This window comes from Boleophthalmus pectinirostris, unplaced genomic scaffold, assembly GCF_026225935.1.
Source record: "Boleophthalmus pectinirostris isolate CB_2022bp ecotype Guang Dong unplaced genomic scaffold, ASM2622593v1 HiC_scaffold_5, whole genome shotgun sequence".
Classification (NCBI taxonomy): Eukaryota; Metazoa; Chordata; class Actinopteri; order Gobiiformes; family Gobiidae; genus Boleophthalmus; species Boleophthalmus pectinirostris.
In genome coordinates, this window is record NW_026571404.1 from 5,961,888 (window position 1) to 5,982,630 (window position 20,743).

At 44.4% G+C, this 20,743-nt stretch overlaps 1 protein-coding gene and 1 long non-coding RNA gene across 4 annotated transcripts in view; one reads left to right on the forward strand and one right to left on the reverse strand.

Annotated features, from left to right (window-relative positions):
* Window positions 1–20,743, forward strand: part of cpeb3 (cytoplasmic polyadenylation element binding protein 3) — a 214,335-nt gene that overhangs the window by 139,924 nt on the left and 53,668 nt on the right. The gene's annotated exons all lie outside the window — the stretch shown is intronic.
* On the reverse strand, window positions 146–13,003 carry LOC129411569 (uncharacterized). 2 transcript variants are annotated; one of them, XR_008633363.1, is made up of 3 exons: window positions 12,835–13,003; window positions 754–858; window positions 146–277 (listed from the first exon to the last, which is right to left on the reverse strand). It is a non-coding gene; the product is annotated as an uncharacterized LOC129411569 (long non-coding RNA). The 2 variants fall into 2 exon arrangements; XR_008633364.1 differs by lacking the exon at window positions 12,835–13,003 and adding an exon at window positions 1,125–1,246.

The following is a 20,743-nucleotide window of genomic DNA, read 5'->3' on the forward strand; positions in this document are numbered from 1 at the left end:
TCATATGAGACATTTCTAAAACCAATCGATTAATTTAAAGTCAGGTTATAAACTTTTGTTTCTACAAAATGGATAAGAGAAAAGACTTTTGTCAGGGACTGTAGTGTCAAGAGTGGGAAGGAACTGAACCAGGACTTACCTGGGATGTTGCAGTGGGAAGTGTTGCAGCAGGACACTGAGGTACTGAAGCTTAAATATCGTCGTGACAGGTTGGTGTTGTTGCACAGATTCTCAGAGACACAGCCGTAAAATGGACGGGATGGGTTATACTGGTCAACTGTAACGAAAGGTCAGAGGTCGGGTTGAATGGGGAGGTTGTGTAAGAGCAGAAGTTTTGAACTTGGAGAGGTGAACTTGGAGAGGAGTCCTGATTCTTCCAGTAAAACAATGTACCTGCCTGAGGAGACTGTGCTTGAGTGTTTAGTGACTCAACTCATATTATGCCGTGAGGGGCGAGGCACAGGGTTCCAAACTGCAAACTTTGGCAATGAATTTGTTAAACTCGGAAGAACAGCTAAGATAAAAGACAGATTTACTGATCAATAAATCTCCACAGGATCTTATACTAACTCATGGCTGAATGGAAGGAGCCCTGGTCACCGCCCACAACATTGGACAAAGTCTGTTTTTAGGCGGAGTTTTGGCCTCCAGGAAAGTTCAACATTCATGATGATGATGGTCTCTCTTGTCCTGTTGTATTTTGGTGAACTGGTGCATGAAACAGTAGAAGTGGATCTTTTGAACTGTACTCACCCACAGCCTGTCCACACACCTCCTGGGTGTTACAGCTCACATTGGCAGTGCATTCATAAGAGTAAGGATCACAGCCGTAACACTGCAGAGAGCCAACAGGGGGCGCTGAAACAAAGAGGAGCAGTTGGACCTTTGAGAAAAGTCTATGGGGTTTTTAGTTTGGACATGTTTGTTTGGGATTTTTAAATGCAATTTTTTATTATCTGCAATTATTAATTATTTATTTAATGTTTCTTGCTGCTCGTTCTCTTCTGAAGCCTGTTCCATTAGGCGTCTGTTTGGGCTGAGGCAGGACACTTGGACTGGAAGGAGGTGACTTTGGAGGAACCCACTACCAAGTCTATTTGTGTAAAATGAGAAGCAGCACTCACAGGTGAAGTTTGGAGCGTTGCAGTTGTCTGTGTTGCAGCATGTGGTGTTTCTGAGGTCAGACCTGGAGCCAGTGTCATAAGAAACATACTCAGACCCTGCAGCTGTACAGACCGAGGATGAAGCACAGCCTTTTTGAATCCAACTGTGGCTGTAGCTGAAGCTTCCATAATTGTAATAACCTGAAACCAGAACAGAAACAGGTCAGATCTGAAGAGACTTCTCCAAGAACCAGGTCTGGACTGTGGACCAGAGCCAGACCCGCCCACTACAGACCTGTACCAACCAATCAGAGAGAGGCTCAGACATGCAGTGACCAATCAGAGGACAGTACTGTACCTGCGTAGGCATCAGTGTAACAGAAGGGGGCGAGTTTGGAGCAGGTCACCGAGCGCTGAGAAGAACATGACGAGTCTGTGCACGTCAAACACTGTAACCCCAGATCTGAAAGAGACACAGGTTAGACCAGGACTGAACCAGGACTGAACCAGGACTGAACCAGGACTGAACCAGGACTGAACCAGGACTTACCTGGGACGTTGCAGTGGGAAGTGTTGCAGCAGGACACTGAGGTACTGAAGCCAAAATATTGTCGTGACAGGTTGGTGTTGTTGCACAGATTCTCAGAGACACAGCCGTAAAATGGACGGGATGGGTTATACTGGTCAACTGTAACGAAAGGTCAGAGGTCGGGCTGAATTGGGGAGGTTGTGTAAGAAGCAAGAAGTTTGTGAACTTGGAGAGGTGAACTTGGAGAGGAGTCCTGATTCTTCCAGTAAAACAATGTACCTGCCTGAGGAGACTGTGCTTGAGTGTTTAGTGACTCAACTCATATTATGTTCGTGAGGGGCGAGGCGCAGGGTTCCAAACTGCAAACTTTGGCAATGAATTTGTTAAACTCGGGAAGAACAGCTAAGATAAAAGACTGATTTACTGATCAATAAATCTCCACAGGATCTATACTAACTCATGGCTGAATGGAAGGAGCCCTGGTCACCGCCCACACCATTGGACAAAGTCTGTTTTTAGGTGGAGTTTTGGCCTCCAGGAAAGTTCAACATTCATGATGATGATGGTCTCTCTTGTCCTGTTGTATTTTGGTGAACTGGTGCATGAAACAGTAGAAGTGGATCTTTTGAACTGTACTCACCCACAGCCTGTCCACACACCTCCTGGGTGTTACAGGTCACATTGGCAGTGCATTCATAAGAGGAAGGATCACAGCTGTAGCACTGCAGAGAACCAACAGGGGGCGCCACAACTGAAAAACAAATGTGTGTTAAATGAGACATTTTCAAAGTGCAGAACATCAGCTGATAAGAGAGAATCACTCACTGGGCTGATTCTGGTTGTTGCAGTTGTCTGTGTCGCAGCACGTGGTGTTTACAGCATAAGTGTTGGGGCCATAATTATATGAAACAAACTCAGACCCTGCAGCTGTACAGTCTGAAGCAGAAGCACAGCCTTTATAGGTGTAGCTGTAGGTGTAATTGTAGTCTCCATAATCGTAGGAGCCTAAAGACACAAAAGGAACAAATAAGAATCTCCTGAAGAGGGCAGTGCAGGTGCTGGTGCAGCACAACCTGAAAAAAACACATTCAGTCCCACACGCCTCTTTGGCCACTTCAACAAAGTGAGACATATTTGTGTTTGAACTCCACTGGCTCCTCGTAAAACACCACATTCAATACAAGGTCGTCCTCATCACCTACAAGTCCCTCTATAACCTGACCCCACCCGATCTCACCCACCTCCTCCATCTGCTCTGTCCCACCCGCCAACAGCCTCACCAGGACAGCACCTCCTCACTCCTCACCAGGACAAAGCACTCCTCACTCCTCCTCACTCCCCTCACCCAAAGCCCCTCACCAGGACAAAGCACCTCCTCACTCCCCTCACCAGGACAAAGCACCTCCTCACTCCCCTCACCAGGACAAAGCACCTCCTCACTCCCCTCCTCACCTGGAACTCACTCACTCATCAGGACACTGACTGCATCTTTCCCTTCCTCCTCACTTCCCCTCACTTCAGTGAAGTCACTTCAAAAACACACTCACTCACTCCCACTCATGTCATCAGTGGCACACAATGCACCTCCGTCACTCCCCATCACCATGCCACAACAGTGCACACAAACATCACACTGACACTCAGACACAACAGTGGACTCAGGTGTTTCTTGGTGAACAGTTGGAGACTTTCACTTTGGTGTTGACTTTTTAAATTCATTATTACCGAGGTTGAACGAAGGATCATGATTTTGTTTTGTCGTGGCTCCACATACAAAATGTTCTCTGTAAACTTGGGATGATTTCTCAGTCAGACAAATGTTTCCTTTTTGGTTCTTCCTGTGGATCAATCCTGCCCATCACCTTCACCTTTCACTTTTTTTCAATTCCGCTGGGAAGAGAAACTGTTTAAATGGAGGTTTGCAGTCATTATATCAGTTATGGAGTTCACAAACACATTTCTCGAGTCGTTTTCCGCTGTTTAGGATCCAACAACCACAGAATTACGACGTCTGAATCCCAAAACTAAAATATGACAATATCAGAACCAGAAACAAAAGTGAAATGGTTCAAAAGACTTGAAAAGATCGACTTTGACAATAGACACGTCCCACTGGGAAAACAAACATGGAGGTTTGATGAAAATCCTTCCCAGTTTGAATTACACGATGACTGTAAGTTTGAAATTTAGGATGCATGTATTATCACAGGTGGTTGAGAAACATCTGTAAAAACAGCTCTAAACTCATCTGAGGGGAGAGATTTTCTTTGTAAATCACAGGAGAGCAGTGAGCTCCTTCAGTCTCTGGTTCTGTTCTTCTTCTTCTCTGGTTCTGTTGGGCTGCAGGTGGACGCTCTGCTCTCACCTTTATCATCAAAACCTGTTCACTGATGATGTCAGCTGAAGGAATGTACTTCTTGCTATGAAAGAACTCACTGTCTTATGTTTTGTGTTTTTACAGAAAGTACAAATTAAATCTTGTGTATTCAGTTAATTACTTGGCGTTACCTGGTGGAACAGGTTTGGGTGCAGCTGCAGAGTCCATGACCTACTGACTGTCACAGGACAAAACCAGAGACTTTCACACATAAACTGTGAAAAACAAGACGACCAAAGACCCGAGCACCAGGTGCACCCGGAGGAGTCCAGGTGCACCCAGAGGAGACCAGGTGCACGATTGGCCGAGAGCAGAGGACACGTGTCTCACTGTGATAACTGAGCACCTTCTCTGCCAAAAGTGCGTAAACATGTGAAAAATACGAGTGTGGACGAATGTATTTAGATTTGCTGATAAACTTAGAGGATGTGATGAGAAAAGAGGCTGGTCCCTCCGTCCTGCAGCAGCTCCAGCAGCGTGAGAAGAACCACTGACAGAATCACAGACACAGATCTTTGTTTGTCTGGAGAAGATCATCTGAAACAGTGTCTCCCTTTAACCAAGTCTGGGATTATTCGAGTTCTTCATGATCTGGAAGCACAGGATCTGCTGTCTAAACTTGAACGTGCTGCAGACGGAAACCAGCTTCCTGAACTAGAATCTGGTCGGAGCGTCTCATAAAACACTGTTGCTAAAACTCACAGTCCGTTCACATAAAGAGCTGTACGTGAGAAATGTGCAGTTACCGGCATAAGTCCTGGAGACACACTGGCTCTGTCCCGACGAGCAGATCTGTGACGTCTGAGAAGAACACGAAGAACCTCCACAGGACCGGCACTGCAGACCAGCAGCTGCAAGAGACCAGACCAGGTTCAACAAGGACTAAAACAGGACTAAAACAGGACTAAAGCAGACTAAAACTAAAACAAGGACTAAAAAACAGGACTAAAACAGGACAAAATAGGATAGTTTACACAAACTCGTCTGAACATAACAAGACTTAAACATGTCTAAAATTTTAAATCACACAGAGTGACCCACAGCTTTTAAGTGACGCTCACAACAGACACTATTCTCTCTCTTCTCTGTCGGGTCATATTTTTTTGGGACCTTTAAAATTTACTAAAATGGTGAAAATGTATTTTGTTGTGTTAAAATAATTGTGTCTGAGGATTAGATGAAGCGTCGTTTCAGTACAAAAAAGAAAATGGTCGTTTTTACAAACCTAAACCTGAAAACAGGTCAGTTTTGACACGAAGACAATGTAAGACTAAAGCAGGACCTAAACAAGGTCTAAAACAAGACTAAACAAGGACTAAACAAGGTCTTGTTTAGACCTTGTTTAAAGCAGTAGTAAAGAAGGAGTAAAGACAGACTAAAACAAGACTAAACAAGTTCTAAAAACAAGACTAAAGAAGGAATAAAAGACGGACTAAAGCAAGACTAAACCAGGACTAAATCAGGACTAAAACAAGACATAATTTACACAAACCCGTCTGAACGTAACTTGACTTAAATGTGTCTAAACCCAAATTTAAATCCCACAAATACCTGAGTGGACGCAGATGAACAGAGCCACCAGAGTCAAGAGCTTCACAGACGTCTTCATCATCCTGCTCCTGTCTGCTCCTGTCTGCTCCTGTCGGCTCTTCTGACTCTTCTCTGGCTCTGCTCCTCTTTATACCTGGGCTGTGTGGTTGGTGAGTTGGGCGGCAGGTGGATGCTTTTATTAAACACGACTGCACTGAACCCTGGATTATTATTATGTTCAGTGATTGTGTCACCTGAAGGAATGTGACTCTGGCAAGAATCGGCTCATTTCTTGTCACGACTGTGTCCTGAGGAACAGGTGTGGTCTCTGGGTGTGCACCAGAACATTTTTATGACCGTCTGACTGTCACCAGTTTAGGATCCAACGCCAAATCTACACAAATGTGCCACACAGCTCCCACGAGAGCCAATCACAGAGCTCCCAGACCCACGAGAGCCAATCACAGAGCTCCCAGACCACGAGAGCCAATCACAGAGCTCCCAGACCCACGAGAGCCAATCACAGAGCTCCCAGACCCACGAGAGCCAATCACAGAGCTCCCAGACGCACGAGAGCCAATCACAGACCTCCCAGACCCACGAGAGCCAATCACAGACCTCCCAGACCCACGAGAGCCAATCACAGAGCTCCCAGACCCACGAGAGCCAATCACAGAGCTCCCAGACCCACGAGAGCCAATAGGACCCTTACGGTGCTAAATGATGAATGCAAATAAAATCGTCTGTATTCCCATGATGCACCTGGGCCCTGATGAGCTCCACAGACGCTGGTACGGATCAGGTCTGCGTCAGGGCGTCAGCGCTGAGCATAAACCAGCCTGTACACAAGAAAAACACAATTAAACAAAACACAACAAACGCACAATTCAAAGCACAAATGAAATGTTGTGTAACGTCCCGACTGTGGAGGAACAGGTTTGTTGTGTGGAACAGTTCATGACCTACTGACTCACAACAAAACCACTGACCTCCATTCAATTTAATCCACTTTATTTATCGAACACATTTATGATTATAAACCCATGATGTTCATTTTGTCTTCTTATAAACTTTAACTTCTTGGGTTCTTTTTAAAGACAATGCAGTAAAGTGTATTTTGTTGACATGTTTCAGCTGCTGCATCTTCAGAACTGTCACTGGTGTTGGTGGTGACGTGTCGTATATCAGCTGTTGTTACTTCCTGTAGGTGTGGTCAGACCCGATGGACCTGGCAGGTCACTCAGACTGACCACGCCACCAACAACACCGGTGACAGTTCTGAAGATGACTTGCAGCTAAATACACTTTACTGCATTGTCTTTAAAAAGAACTCAAGAAGTTATTTATTATTATAATTAATGTGTTGTGTTCATGACACATTTCATAAACATGACAGTTTCCAAAGTGCTAATGCACACATGCAAATGAAAACAATAAAAGACAAACAAAACCAGTGTAGTGACTATTTGTCTAATAAAAGTAACAAACAAAAGCGGTGAGCAAACTCACAACTAAACATAACTCAAATAATCACTTTTGGGCACCGTGGGTTTGTGGTTTACACAGTGACAAAATTACAACTCAATGTCCATGAGCAGAGCTGAGTTTACAAGATTTATTTCCAGTTTTGGCAAGAAACAAGGGACACATGTCAAAGGCGACTCCTGCTGCCTCCTGTCGACTGGGAAAAAAACCATAGGCCCACCCAGGTCACTCTGGTCTACGTGTCCTACCCTCCTTTATCCCCGAGGTGACCCACCTTAAACCAAAAACAAAAAAGGTGCCAACATAAATAATACCAACTTAGAAATTAGCAAACGTAATATTAACATCGCAAAAATATATTATGCAAATTCACACAACTGATTTAGTAAACAAATTAACAAGCAAAAATAATAAACTCATTTTAGAATCAACAAAATAAGAAAATAGCTCCTACACTCCGGCCCCTGATTGTGCATTAAATCACAATTACTATTCAACTGAACGAGGAACTGTTCTAAAGCAATGTCAGTATTAGATATGTGTGATGCATTAGCCTTAGCTGATTTTTCTTCTTCTTTCTTCTGATGAACCTACAAGAGAACATGACGAGGACCAGAGGTGGGACCACATCACACCGGTTTTAAAATCACTGCATTGGCTCCTGTGAGTTTCAGGATCCATTTTAAAGTTCTTTTACTGGTTTTTAAATGTCTTCATGGTCTTGGGTCTTCTTATCTTTCAGAACTGCTTTTACCTTACGAACCCTCACAGCAGCAGCTCCTGCTCATTCCCAAAGTCAGGACACACACTCATGGAGAGGAGGCGTCTTTCCAGAACTACGGCCCCCGTTTATGGACCTGCAGCCGGAGGAGCTCAGGGACAAAGAGAACGTTCATGTTTTTAAGAGCAGAATCAAGACCCACCTTTTTAGCTCAGCTTTTGATTGAAATCTTATACTTTTACTTGTTTCTATTGTATTCATTTTATTATATTTATTTATTTTAGGCATATTTTTAGGATTTCCAGTGTTTCCTCTGTAGGAGCTTCTGCATCAGGAGCGGAGGTCGGCTGTGGTGTGTCGGGTTCTGTCCTGTGGGCTCCTGGTGGAGGGTTGGTGTTTGGGCTTCATCTCTCCCCTGGCTCCTGTGGTGGTTCCTGTGGTGGTTCCTGTGGTGGTTCCTGTGGTGGTTCCTGTGGTGGTTCCTGTGGTGGTTCCTGTGGTGGTTCCTGGTGGTGGTGGACGACGTCTCTCTGCTCCTGATGTAGAAGCTCCTCTGATGGTGCTTTCTCAACCGATTCACCTGTATTCAGCCAAACATTTTACTATGTCCGGTTTTATGTATTTTAGCATGTTAGTGTGTGTGTGTGTGAGTGTGTGCATGTTTGTGCTTATGTGAGTGTGTGTGTGTCTGGGTTGTTTGGTTGTGTGAGGTTGGGGGTGTAGGGGTTGGGTCGGTGGGTGTGTGGATGGAAATGTGGGATTGTTTTTAATCACTGTAAAGCACTTTGTGTTACATTTTTGTCTGAAAAGCACTTTATAAATAAAGTTTGATTGGTTTGATTGATGATAGACAGAACATAGGATGCAGAATAGAGACAGACAGAGGTTTGAGTTTATCTTGAGTCCACAGCCGCTTCCAGGAGCAGACAGAGTTTGGTCACTGGTCTCTCCAACTCACTGGTTTTGGTCTTGATCTGTGCTGAGTGAACCAGGCCTCTTGAGTCAGTGTTTACTGCCAGGACTCTTCCCATCTGCCAGCGACCAACACAATGTCTCCAGGACAGATGTTTTTCTTCTCGGCCTTATCCACTTCTGTCTTTCCTGCATGATTGGTAAGTACTCAGAGATCCATCGTTTCCAAAATATTTCTGTCATGTATTGCACTTGTCTCCATCTTTTCTTCAAGTACAAGTCTTCCCTTTCAAACAGACCAGGTGGACATGACAGATTTGCCCTTTAATGTTAGGATGTGATTTGGTGTGAGGGCTTCTAGATCACCTGGATCATCAGAGACTGGTGTTACAGGTCTGTCATTCAAAATGGCCTCGGCTTCACAAAACACAGTTTGGAGAACTTCATCATCCACAATCTGCTGCTTGAGGATTGAAGTGAGCACATTTCTGACTGAGCGAATCAGCCGCTCCCAGACGCCTCCTTGATGTGAAGCTGCAGGTGGATTCAAATGCCACTTTATGCCATCTTGCACCAAAGTCTTGTTAATTTTGTTTTGATTCAAAGCAGCCAGACTTTCTTTGAGCTCCCTGTTGCTCCCACAAAATATGTGCCATTATCTGACCTGATAGAGGAGACTGGACCACGTCTGCATACAAATCTCCTGACTGCACTGATACAAGAGTCAGTATCCAGTGTGTCTGCAACTTCTAAATGAACAGCACGACTGGTCAGACATGTGAAAATCACTCCATATCTTTTGAGGAGGCCCCTGCCCTTTTTAACATCGATGGGGCCAAAACAGTCCACTCCAACGTCAGTGAATGGAGCTTTGTCTGGCATTACTCTTTCCAACGGCAAATCAGCCATTTTTTGTTCCATTAACTTTCCTCTGTTTCTTCTGCAGGTGACACATTCAGACAGGACTTTTCTGGCTGCAGAGTTTGCACTGATTATCCAGTACCTTTGACGGCGCCTGGAGAGCATGTGGTTCCTTCCTGCGTGGCCAAGCTGATGGTGACTAGAGCGCAGGCGTGACCCTGACAGCGGCAGGAATAAACTTTTATTCATCATGGAGATACAGCGCGTTCAGCCGCATGTGTTGGACCCGGAATCGGACGAGGACTTTGAGGAGCACGAAGCTCAAGCACCGCGTCCACATCAGCTGAACATTACTGATTGGTAAAGTTTTAATAAACACTAGTAGATCAACTTATTATATCGTGTAACTGCAGTGTAGAACAATGAGCTTCTGCTGTCGCTTCTGTTTTGGTTCATGTGGGAAATGTCAGACGATGTGGGAGGAGGTGGTGGAGCGGGGGACGGGGGTGGGTGCAAAGAGCCTTCTGCTACGTCAAACGTGTCATAGGTGAATCTGCTGCGTCATCGTTGTAGCAGCTTTAGTTCGTTGTCACGTGGGAGGGAGGAAGAAATATGCTGCAATTTGTTTAAAAAAAAATGCTGAATCAATCCAAAAACAACTTCGGCGACAAATACAAGGCCCACACATCACTCTGAGAAGGTAGAAAGATCTGAAAAGTTGATTTTGCATGAGATGAACCCTTTAAGGTGCTACGGCTCCCCGGGGACTCTTTTGGACGTAACACCTGAGGCAGACCACACCAGAGGGTAAGTACGTTCATTTTAACCACGATCACTTAAATTAAATGCACTTATTTCTTTTACAGGTCACTTCACAATAATCTGCACAACAATCACTTATTCAATAAACATTTTTAAAACTGTTTCTTATTACCGCACCTGTTCTGGCACTAGGCCCATGTAATGGACTGGCTACATTACATTTCCCGACACGTTTGAGCAGGAGCACTTCTGTGTTCTTCAGACGAGTCACTGTGACGTGTTGATGGTTCTGCTTCCTGATTTCAGCCTCAGCCTCTTGTATCTGTTTTTGTGCTGTGCTGTGTATTTGTGCTCCTCTTCTTAGCTCTGTTATTGTTTATTTCTTGTGCTCCTTTTTCCTTGTGCTAAATGTACTTCCTTCCTCCCCAGTACATGTTTTATTGTCTGTTTTCTGTGGATTCTTTTACAATAATGACAATAACATAAAAATGATAGAGCAGACACAAGAACAATGGAGCTGATTTGATCTTTATTTCCCAGACAAAACATGAAAACCATATTCTTATTGACATTGCTCTTCTGGGTGTCCACAATGTAACACGTTTAACACACAAATCCCAAGACAAAAAATAGGAATATATTTTATTTGTCACCCGCTTTACATTTTAAAAGCAAAAATCTCAAAGTTGTAACACACATAATTAAAGATTTAACCACCTGGCTCCACTCCACACCCCAAACTAAAAATCTACAGAGAAAAACATTATTGTTATTAAAGAAACACATTCTGCTAAATCAACACATGAACTCTGTTCTAACAGTGTTTTCTCATGATCTCATTCAGAGTTGTTTCTAATTTAATCATTTGAGACTTGAGAGCTCAGAAAATTTCAGTTTCCCCTTTCCCCACCCACACCTTTGTTCTTACGTACAGTTGAACAATGAATAATCTGTAAAATAATGATCTATGTAGGTTTACTACAGTAAAAAAGTCCCATACTGCAGCTTTAAAACAGCAGTGTTTAGTACCTTATACATTTAAGTGACACATGTGAACACAGAGCAGCAGCAGAGACAAGAGCAGAGCTGGAGGCAGAACCTGCACTGCTCCTGAGAACACGACTCATCCTTGTCCTCCTCCGGCTCTGAGGTGGGCGGGGCCTCTGTGGCGGCTCGTGTCGTGTGTGTGGTTAAGGTCACGGCCTCTGTTGTGGTTGGCGTTGTGGTTGGTCAAGGCCGCGTCCTTTGTTTGGGTTTTTGTCGTGTGTGTGGTCAAGGCCGCGTCCTTTGTTTGGTTTGGCCCCGCGTTTGGTTGTGGGCGGGGCCTCTGTGGTGGTTGGCGTTGTGTATGTGGTTGTGGGCGGGGCCTCTGTGGTGGTTGGCGTTGTGTATGTGGTTGTGGGCGGGGCCTCTGTGGTGGTCCATGGGGCGTTGCAGTAGCTGGTGTTGCAGCAGGACAGTGGTTGGTTGTTGGTGTACAAGTATCTTTGGGAGAAGGTGAGGTTGTTGCACAGATTCTCAGAGACACATCCATAAACACTGTAGCTCCCAACTGGAACACAGAAGATCCACACAACTCAAACATGCACGTTAAGAATATTCACATTTAGAAGAATATATACAGCATTTATTCATATCCAGCTCGGCTCCTCGACCAGAGGCCTGGGAGCCTGAGGGTTGAGGGATCCTTCAGGATCAGGATCGTACGTCCTTGAATTAGTCATTCAGGGTGAGAATAGGGTCTCCTCCTTTAGCAGTTGGTTCATTTGTGCTGCCAGGTGCTCGTGGAGAACAGTGAGCTTCTTTAGGATGTATGCGTGGCTCCTCTGTGAATTTGAGTTTGACTCTCCTGCTCTAAAATAACCGTCTGGCCTTTGCGGTTTTAAAGTGCATGTAGAAAGCTGCGCTCTCCACATGTGCCTCCAGGCCTCCGTAGAAAGGCAAAACAACACAAGTTAAGGGGACGTTTGGAACAATGGTTGTTGCAGTTTGCGCATTGACAAGAAGCGTGTAGTAAAGAACATTGTGACTACAACCATGTTTCAAACAGACAGAAGTGAAGGAAAAACGGGATTATTTGGATATAATTTGAAACTATTTAATTCTACTTTTCACACACAAGGTTTTTAGATTTTATTGGGCCACCACTGTTGCCTTGAATGCCCTGACCGCACACCACTGCCTCAGACTCTTTCCTGGATGTTTGCCACTATGATAATGACAAGATTTAGTTCACGTTGCTGTGGTTTTCTCTCAGATCCAACTGTGTGTCGGTGTTATGTGATGCCTTCCCTCTCCCATGTGCCTTTCCAGTTGGACCAGTTTAAAAACTGGTGAAACATCATGAAGAAATAAAAGGCAAGTGTGTCTCTCACCAGAAGTGTTGGCGCAGGTCTCCAGGACACTGCAGGTCACAGTTGCTTTGCATTCATCTGTGTTTGGGTCACAGTCGTAACACTGCAGCGAGCCAGCAGGGGGCGCTGGAAATGAAACAAAGAGAACAAAACTCAAATATTACCCTCTATACTCAGAGATCAGAGGTCAGATCACTCACAGGTCGGGTTTGGAGCGTTGCAGTCGTCTGTGTTGCAGCATGTGTAGTTTCTGAGGTAAGACCTGGAGCCAGTGTCATAAGAAACAAACTCAGACCCTGCAGCTGTACAGACCGAGGATGAAGCACAGCCTTTTCTGATTCCGCTGTAACTGGAGCTTCCATAATTGTAAGAACCCTGAAACCAGAACAGAAACAGGTCAGATCTGAAGAGACTTCTCCAAGAACCAGGTCTGGACTGTGGAACCAGAGCCAGACCCGCCCACTACAGACCTGTACCAACCAATCAGAGAGAGGCTCAGACATGCAGTGACCAATCAGAGGACAGTACTGTACCTGCGTAGGCATCAGTGTAACAGAAGGGGGCGAGTTTGGAGCAGGTCACCGAGCGCTGAGAAGAACATGACGAGTCTGTGCACGACAAACACTGTATATCCCCAGATCTGAAAGAGACACAGGTTAGACTGAACCAGGACTGAACCAGGACTGAACCAGGACTTACCTGGGACGTTGCAGTGGGAAGTGTTGCAGCAGGACACTGGGTACTGAAGCCAAAATATTGTTGTGACAGGTTGGATGTTGTTGCACAGATTCTCAGAGACACAGCCGTAAAATGGACGGGATGGGTTATATTGGTCAACTGTAACGAAAGGTCAGAGGTCGGGCTGAATCGGGGGAGGTTGTGTAAGAGCAAGAAGTTTGTGAACTTGGAGAGGAGTCCTGATTCTTCCAGTAAAACAATGTACCTGCCTGAGGAGACTGTGCTGGAGTGTTTAGTGACTCAACTCATATTATGTCATGAGGGGCGAGGCGCAGGGTTCCAAACTGCAAACTTTGACAATGAATTTGTTAAACTCGGGAAGAACAGCTAAGATAAAAGACTGATTTACTGATCAATAAATCTCCACAGGATCTATACTAACTCATGGCTGAATGGAAGGAGCCCTGGTCACCGCCCACACCATTGGACAAAGTCTGTTTTTAGGCAGATTTTTGGCCTCCAGGAAAGTTCAACATTCATGATGATGATGGTCTCTCTTGTCCTGTTGTATTTTGGTGAACTGGTGCATGAAACAGTAGAAGTGGATCTTTTGAACTGTACTCACCCACAGCCTGTCCACACACCTCCTGGGTGTTACAGGTCACATTGGCAGTGCATTCATAAGAGTAAGGATCACAGCTGTAGCACTGCAGAGAACCAACAGGGGGCGCCACAACTGAAACAAATGTGTGTTAAATGAGACATTTTCAAAGTGCAGAACATCAGCTGATAAGAGAGAATCACTCACTGGACTGATTCTGGTTGTTGCAGTTGTCTGTGTCGCAGCACGTGGTGTTTACAGCATAAGTGTTGGGGCCATAATTATATGAAACAAACTCAGACCCTGCAGCTGTACAGTCTGAAGCAGAAGCACAGCCTTTATAGGTGTAGTTGTAGGTGTAACTGTAGTCTCCATAATCGTAGGAGCCTAAAGACACAAAAGGAACAAATAAGAATCTCCTGAAGAGGGCAGTGCAGGTGCTGGTGCAGCACAACCTGAAAAAAACACATTCAGTCCCACACGCCTCTTTGGCCACTTCAACAAAGTGAGACATATTTGTGATTCAGATTTGATGTTAGTTTCTGTATTATCATGATCTGTATTATTTAATACATGTGTCCTTAAACCCTGTTTTTGTTGATTTGTTCAGAGTCTTGATGTTGAGGTGGAAGCGTCACAAGAGCAGAACAAGACCAAAACTAAAACTTTATTTAAGTTGATTAGTGAGAAAACCACAGACATGACCAATCAGAGACACACACATGCACTGTGAGCCAATCAGAGACACACACATGCACTGTGAGCCAATCAGAGACACACACATGCACTGTGAGCCAATCAGAGGAAGTCTTGTACCTGTGTAGGACCTGGAGAAACACGCAGTAGTTTGATAGGAGCAGTTGACTAAACGCTGACTAGAGCCGGAGCCGCTCATGCACTGAAGTCTGTGAACTGTGAGAGAGAGAGAGACTGATGTCAGATACACACACATTGGCAGTACATTCATAAGAGTCTGGATCACAGCTGTAACACTGCAGAGAGCCAACAGGGGGCGCTGAAACAGAGAGGAGCAGTTGGACCTTTGAGAAAAAGTCTATGGGGTTTTAGTTTGGACATGTTTGTTTGGCTTCTCCATTGAAGCTGCCAACTGAGGGTTTATTCGGTGTCGGGTGCAAAGTGGACTAGGCGGCAGTTGAGGTCAGGGGCCTTTGCAATCAAATCCACGGGCACAGAACCTGGCGGTAGAGACATGGAACGTCACCTCGCTGGGGTTAAGGAGCCTGAGCTTGTGCAGGAGGTTGAGAGATACCGTCTAGATTTTGTCGGGCTCACGTCCACGCACAGCTGGGCTCTGGTACCCAACCTCTTGAGAGTGGTTGGACCCTCCATTTTTCTGGTGATCGATCTTTGTCTTCATGTCATCTGACCTCCGCGTTCATCCCAGATGCTTCACACTCAGGTCAAACCGTCCCAGTGCTGCAGGTCCTGGTCTGATGAAGACAAAAGGACAACATCATCTGCAAACAGCAGAGATGATCCTGTGGTCCCCAAACCGAACCCTCTGACCCCTGACAGCTGGGATGAAGATCAGCTCCTCCAAATCTCGAGGTCGTGGTTCTGGACCAGAAAAAATGTCTTGTCGTCTCCGGGCAGGTGGAGAGTCTCTGCCTCAAGTGGAGGAGTTTAGGTCTGTCGGGGTCTTGTTCTGGAGTGAGGGGAGGATGGAGCGTGAGATTGACAGGTGGACAGGTGCAGCGTGGGCATTGATGCGGTCGGTGTATCGGTCGGTTGTGGTGAAGAGGGGCTGAGTCTGGATTTAGCGTCAGTTTCCGTTCCTCCCCTCACCTCTGGTCATAAACTTTGGTCATGACCCGAAGGACCAGATCCACGATACAAGCGACACAAATGAATTTCCTCTGCAGGGCGTCCGGGGCGTCTCCCTTAGAGACAGAGTGAGGAGCTCGGAGTAGAGCCGCTGCTCCTCCACGTGGAGAGGAGAGTCTGAGGGGAGGACGTCTGTTCTGACGTCTCCTGGACGTGTCCCTCAGGAGGTGTTCATGTTCCACCGGGAGGAGGAGAAGACCCAGGACACACTGGAGGGACCGATGTCTCTGGACTGGACTGGGAGGAAGTGTGCATGGAAATGGAAGTCTGAGAGTCCCTGTTTAGACTGATGCCTCCGCGACCCAGCTTCAGATAAGAGGAAGAAAATGGATGTTTGTTTGGGACTTTTTTAAAATGCAATTTTTCATTATCTACAATTATTAACCTGTTACCATCCACCTATTTTGGCATGTGCACAATAGCACTACATACCCAAATGCCATAGCTTATTAAAAGAAAACCTTAGAACCCACATGCTTGTGTGAGGCACCATTTTAAAGCTTAGACCTTCTAGTTTCTGTAGATATGCATATGAAGACTGTGAGTGCTGCCTAACCTACAGTACAGTCAATTAAAACATTGTATTTTTTTGCTTCGAAAAAAACAATTGAAAAAAATAAAGGCCTTAGCTTAGTCATACTTCATGCTAGGCATTTGTGATTCACTACACTCATTGTTCAAGTTGTTGGCAACAACTGTGTAGAATTTCAGATCTCTAGGACAAAGGGTTTTGATGCTGTGAGCCTTTGTGTTTACAAAATGACAATTCGGCACAAGATTGCCAAATTTGTGCCAAAATAATAATAATAATAAATAATAATATAATTGTTATTATTATAATACTAATTCTTCTGAGCTTTAGGCATGTTTTCTCAAGAAAAAAAACTAAAAGTAGCCAAAATTGTCTTCCAAGTGGAAGATCTGCCCTTCTATAGCACCGCCCGCACCTGCTCCCTGTCTCCCTCTCTCCTTACGCTTATAAACACAGGGTCCGTTTCCAATACAATCTGCATGTCCCACCCACTGTTTGAAAGCTCTGGTGATTGGCTAAAAACAATATGTCAATCACTTTCTGGAAGATCCAATGAACTGAAGAGATTTCCCGTAAACAAACTGATGACGCGTGCGTAAATCCAGGAAGTACGTGAGTGCGTTAGCTTCTTCAGCGGCTTGTCCCACCTAAACCCCGCCACCGACAACAGCGGGGAGGGTCTCATTTTGAAGCTAAGAGTGTGAGGAAACCAAAGCGTACCCAAGAGCGGCAAGAGAAACGGAACTCAGAGCGGGAGAAGGCTCGCAAAGGCAACATATCTTTTTATTCACGCTTTCATCCACTCATACGGATGAGGATTTTCTGGATTATTTACCCACATGGAATTATTTTTTGGAAAAAAACAACTTGATATTCTTTTTCTGTGGATTTTTACGGACTTATTGAGTACAACTTTTCATGGATTGAACACGTTTTGGACCGACAGAACCGCTCAAAGGTAAGAAACACGTATCGTATTCTTTGATTATGATGTGAATTTTTAAGTTATAGCGTTTTGGGCTCGTTGTACGACATAAAATGAATGATATGGTTGTTTTATTGAGAAATTAAGCTTTCAAACGATGTATGGCATGTCAGTAGTGAAAAACAATAATGAAGGTGAAAATACAGAGTGAACATTTTTTATTGGAAAATCGCCCGCCGGCAGGCGGGTGGATGGTAAGTGGTTTTAAAGATAATCTATATATATGTTGTTTACTGCTCATTCTCTCTGAAGCCTGTTCCATTAGGCGTCTGTTTGGGCTGAGGCAGGACACTTGGACTGGAAGGAGGTGACTTTGGAGGAACCCATCTACCAAGTCTATTTGTGTAAAATGAGGAGCAGCACTCACAGGTCGGGTTTGGAGCGTTGCAGTCGTCTGTGTCGCAGCATGTTTTGTTTCTGATGTAAGACCTGGAGCCAGAGTCATAAGAAATCAAACTCAGACCCTGCAGCTGTACAGACCGAGGAGAAGCACAGCCTTTTTTGGATCCAGCTGTAGCTATAGCTTCCATCACTGTTAGAACCTAAAACCAGAACAGAAACAGGTCAGATCTGAAGAGACTCTCTCCAAGAGCCAGACCCGCCCACTACAGACCTGTACCAACCCAATCAGAGATGCTCAGACATGCAGTGACCAATCAGAGGACAGTACTGTACCTGCGTAGGCATCAGTGTAACAGAAGGGGGCGGGGGCGAGTTTGGAGCAGGTCACCGAGCGCTGAGAAGAACATGACGAGTCTGTGCACGTCAAACACTGTAACCCCAGATCTGAAAGAGACACAGGTTAGACCAGGACTGAACCAGGACTGAACCAGGACTGAACCAGGACTGAACCAGGACTTACCTGGGACGTTGCAGTGGGAAGTGTTGCAGCAGGACACTGGGTACTGAAACCAAAATATTGTCGTGACAGGTTGGTGTTGTTGCACAGATTCTCAGAGACACAGCCGTAAAATGGACGGGATGGGTTGTACTGGTCAACTGTAACGAAAGGTCAGAGGTCGGGTTGAATCTGGGGAGGTTGTGTAAGAGCAAGAAGTTTGTGAACTTGGAGAGGTGAACTTGGGAGGAGTCCTGATTCTTCCAGTAAAACAATGTACCTGCCTGAGGAGACTGTGCTTGAGTGTTTAGTGACCCAACTCATATTTATTATTATTATTATTATTATTATTTTTTTTTTTTTTTTTTTTTTTTTTTTTTTTTTTAGTAAGTAGTAACTGATAAATCTGATAAATCTCACATTCTGTCCACAAGGTTTAAGATTGTGTTAATAGGGCCTAAAGAGCAAAAAATGTCTGCCGCCTGACAAATTGTCATCAAAAGTGATAATTTTCAAGTTTTTTTTTGCATTTATCACTGCCTCAAATGTACATAAAAAACTTCCCATGTCCATAAGCTTTAATTTAAGCCCAAAATGACCTTTGTATCTAGAGGGAACAGCTGCTATGACCAAAGTTCTTCACTGTTCCTCAAATCGGCAGGAGGCAGAACTTTCAGGCTTTACCATTACTTATGGGAATAAACAGGATTTTTTTCATAGAAACAATATTTGAAAAGAGTTGACTTATGTACTGCTGCACTATATGAAGTGAATTACATTAAAAGTGAATAATATTAATTACATTAATAGTAAATAATATTAAAATCAGGGTCAGAGTGCAAGATAAACTATGGTGACCAGGTTACACACACAAACACACACAACTGCACACACAACCAACCAACATCCTGACCCTTCATGCAACATCCCATCAAAGTTATTTTCCCAAAGACAATTGTGAGAGAAGTGATAATTTTTTTCTGGTTATAAAAAGAGATTGAGTCTATTGGGAGATTGGTCCTTTTCTAGGCGTCTATAACTCCTGGAACTGAACATGAACTATTGGTCAGATTGTGAGATAAAACCAACCAAATAAGGGTGGGAGAAAAAGTATGGTGTGTGTGTGTGTGTGTGTTGTGTGTGCGTGCACATGTCTGTGCCTGATATCATCAGCAAGCTCATCAGTTTCTGTTTGAGGCCAAAACGTCAGTGAAATTGGAAACATTGGGCCTCAGTTCTGTATATTTACACATTGAATACTGCACATTATTTATTGTTGTAATTGAATACACTGATTTTCAGATGGTGTAATTAAGGGTTGTCCTGATCCGATCACGTGACTGCCGACTCTATTCCGACATAATGTTATGTGCCGATCAGGCATCGGATAAATAATATATTATAACACACAGCACACAACTTTTCTGAGGTGTGGGATTTGCTCAGGAACATCTAGTTAGCGCGGCTATGTGCCTAGTGCCTTGTACTAAGGGGCACTTTTGGGCCGTGCCATACTTGGATGGTGTTACCTGGGGCTCTGTGGTCTGTGTTCAAACCTGCGCAGCGATGGCGTTGCTGCACGTGCACATGTTGCGGCAGTGGGAGCTGGCGCTTTTTGCGGTGAGGGTCCGTCCAGGGCATAAGTGTCTATTGAGGAGTGGGACCGATGTGTGGTGCGCGCTTCTCTGTGGGTTTGTGAGGTCGGGGGAGAGAGGCTGTGGGGCTTCTGTCATCTTGTTTTTATTTGGTAAGATCTTGTTTTTTGGATTCATAGACAAGCCTAAATGTTTCAAATATAATGTACATGCAAAAATTATAATATCAAATATACAAAGTGTAGATTGTGCAGAGTCTAGTCTCGGTCTGACTGATTCTGGTCTGGTTCCTGTATTGTCCAGTTCATAAGTATGCTAAGTTACACATTCCAAGGCCAAAAGTTAAGATTTTTCAACAATGATGAATGGTTAGAAAAGTTAATAAAAAATTAAGTTTTGGACATTAGATTCTCCACTAAGTTCAGCCCAAATACTACACATTGAAATCAACACACTCTGATCCCCCCCAAACATCCTGGATCTTATTCTTTGCTCTAGTTCATTTTTAATGTTTTATAGAAGTTTCGAATTGGGACTTGGTATCGGCAGATACTCAAAATCAAAGGACTCAGACTCGGATTCAAGGACAAAAAAATGTGATCGGGACATCCTAGATGTAATGCAACAATATCTACTGAAGCAGACAAGAGAAAGAAACAACAAAATGATAAACTGACAGCTGGTCAGAGTTCTTCAAAGTAGAAACCTCCACCTCAACCATCTCTGCAAACTGCCTACATGGTTACAAGGGGACAGTAAATGACATGTTTATACTTTTGTTCTTCTAAGACTGATCCACTGAGTGCATTTACTGTTTTTCCCAAAATGCTAACCATGCTTTAAGCAATTGGTTGGTTCAGTTCTCGGCCCCTCTTTCATACTCTACATCAGAGGTTCCACCTGTAGCTCAGGAGCTACCAGTAGTTCTCCACCCATTTAAAATAGCTCACCAAGGTATTGTTGAATTATATGTTTGTGCTGCATAAGTACAATTTGATTAATTACCATTTGTAAATCTATGATATTAATGGCCAG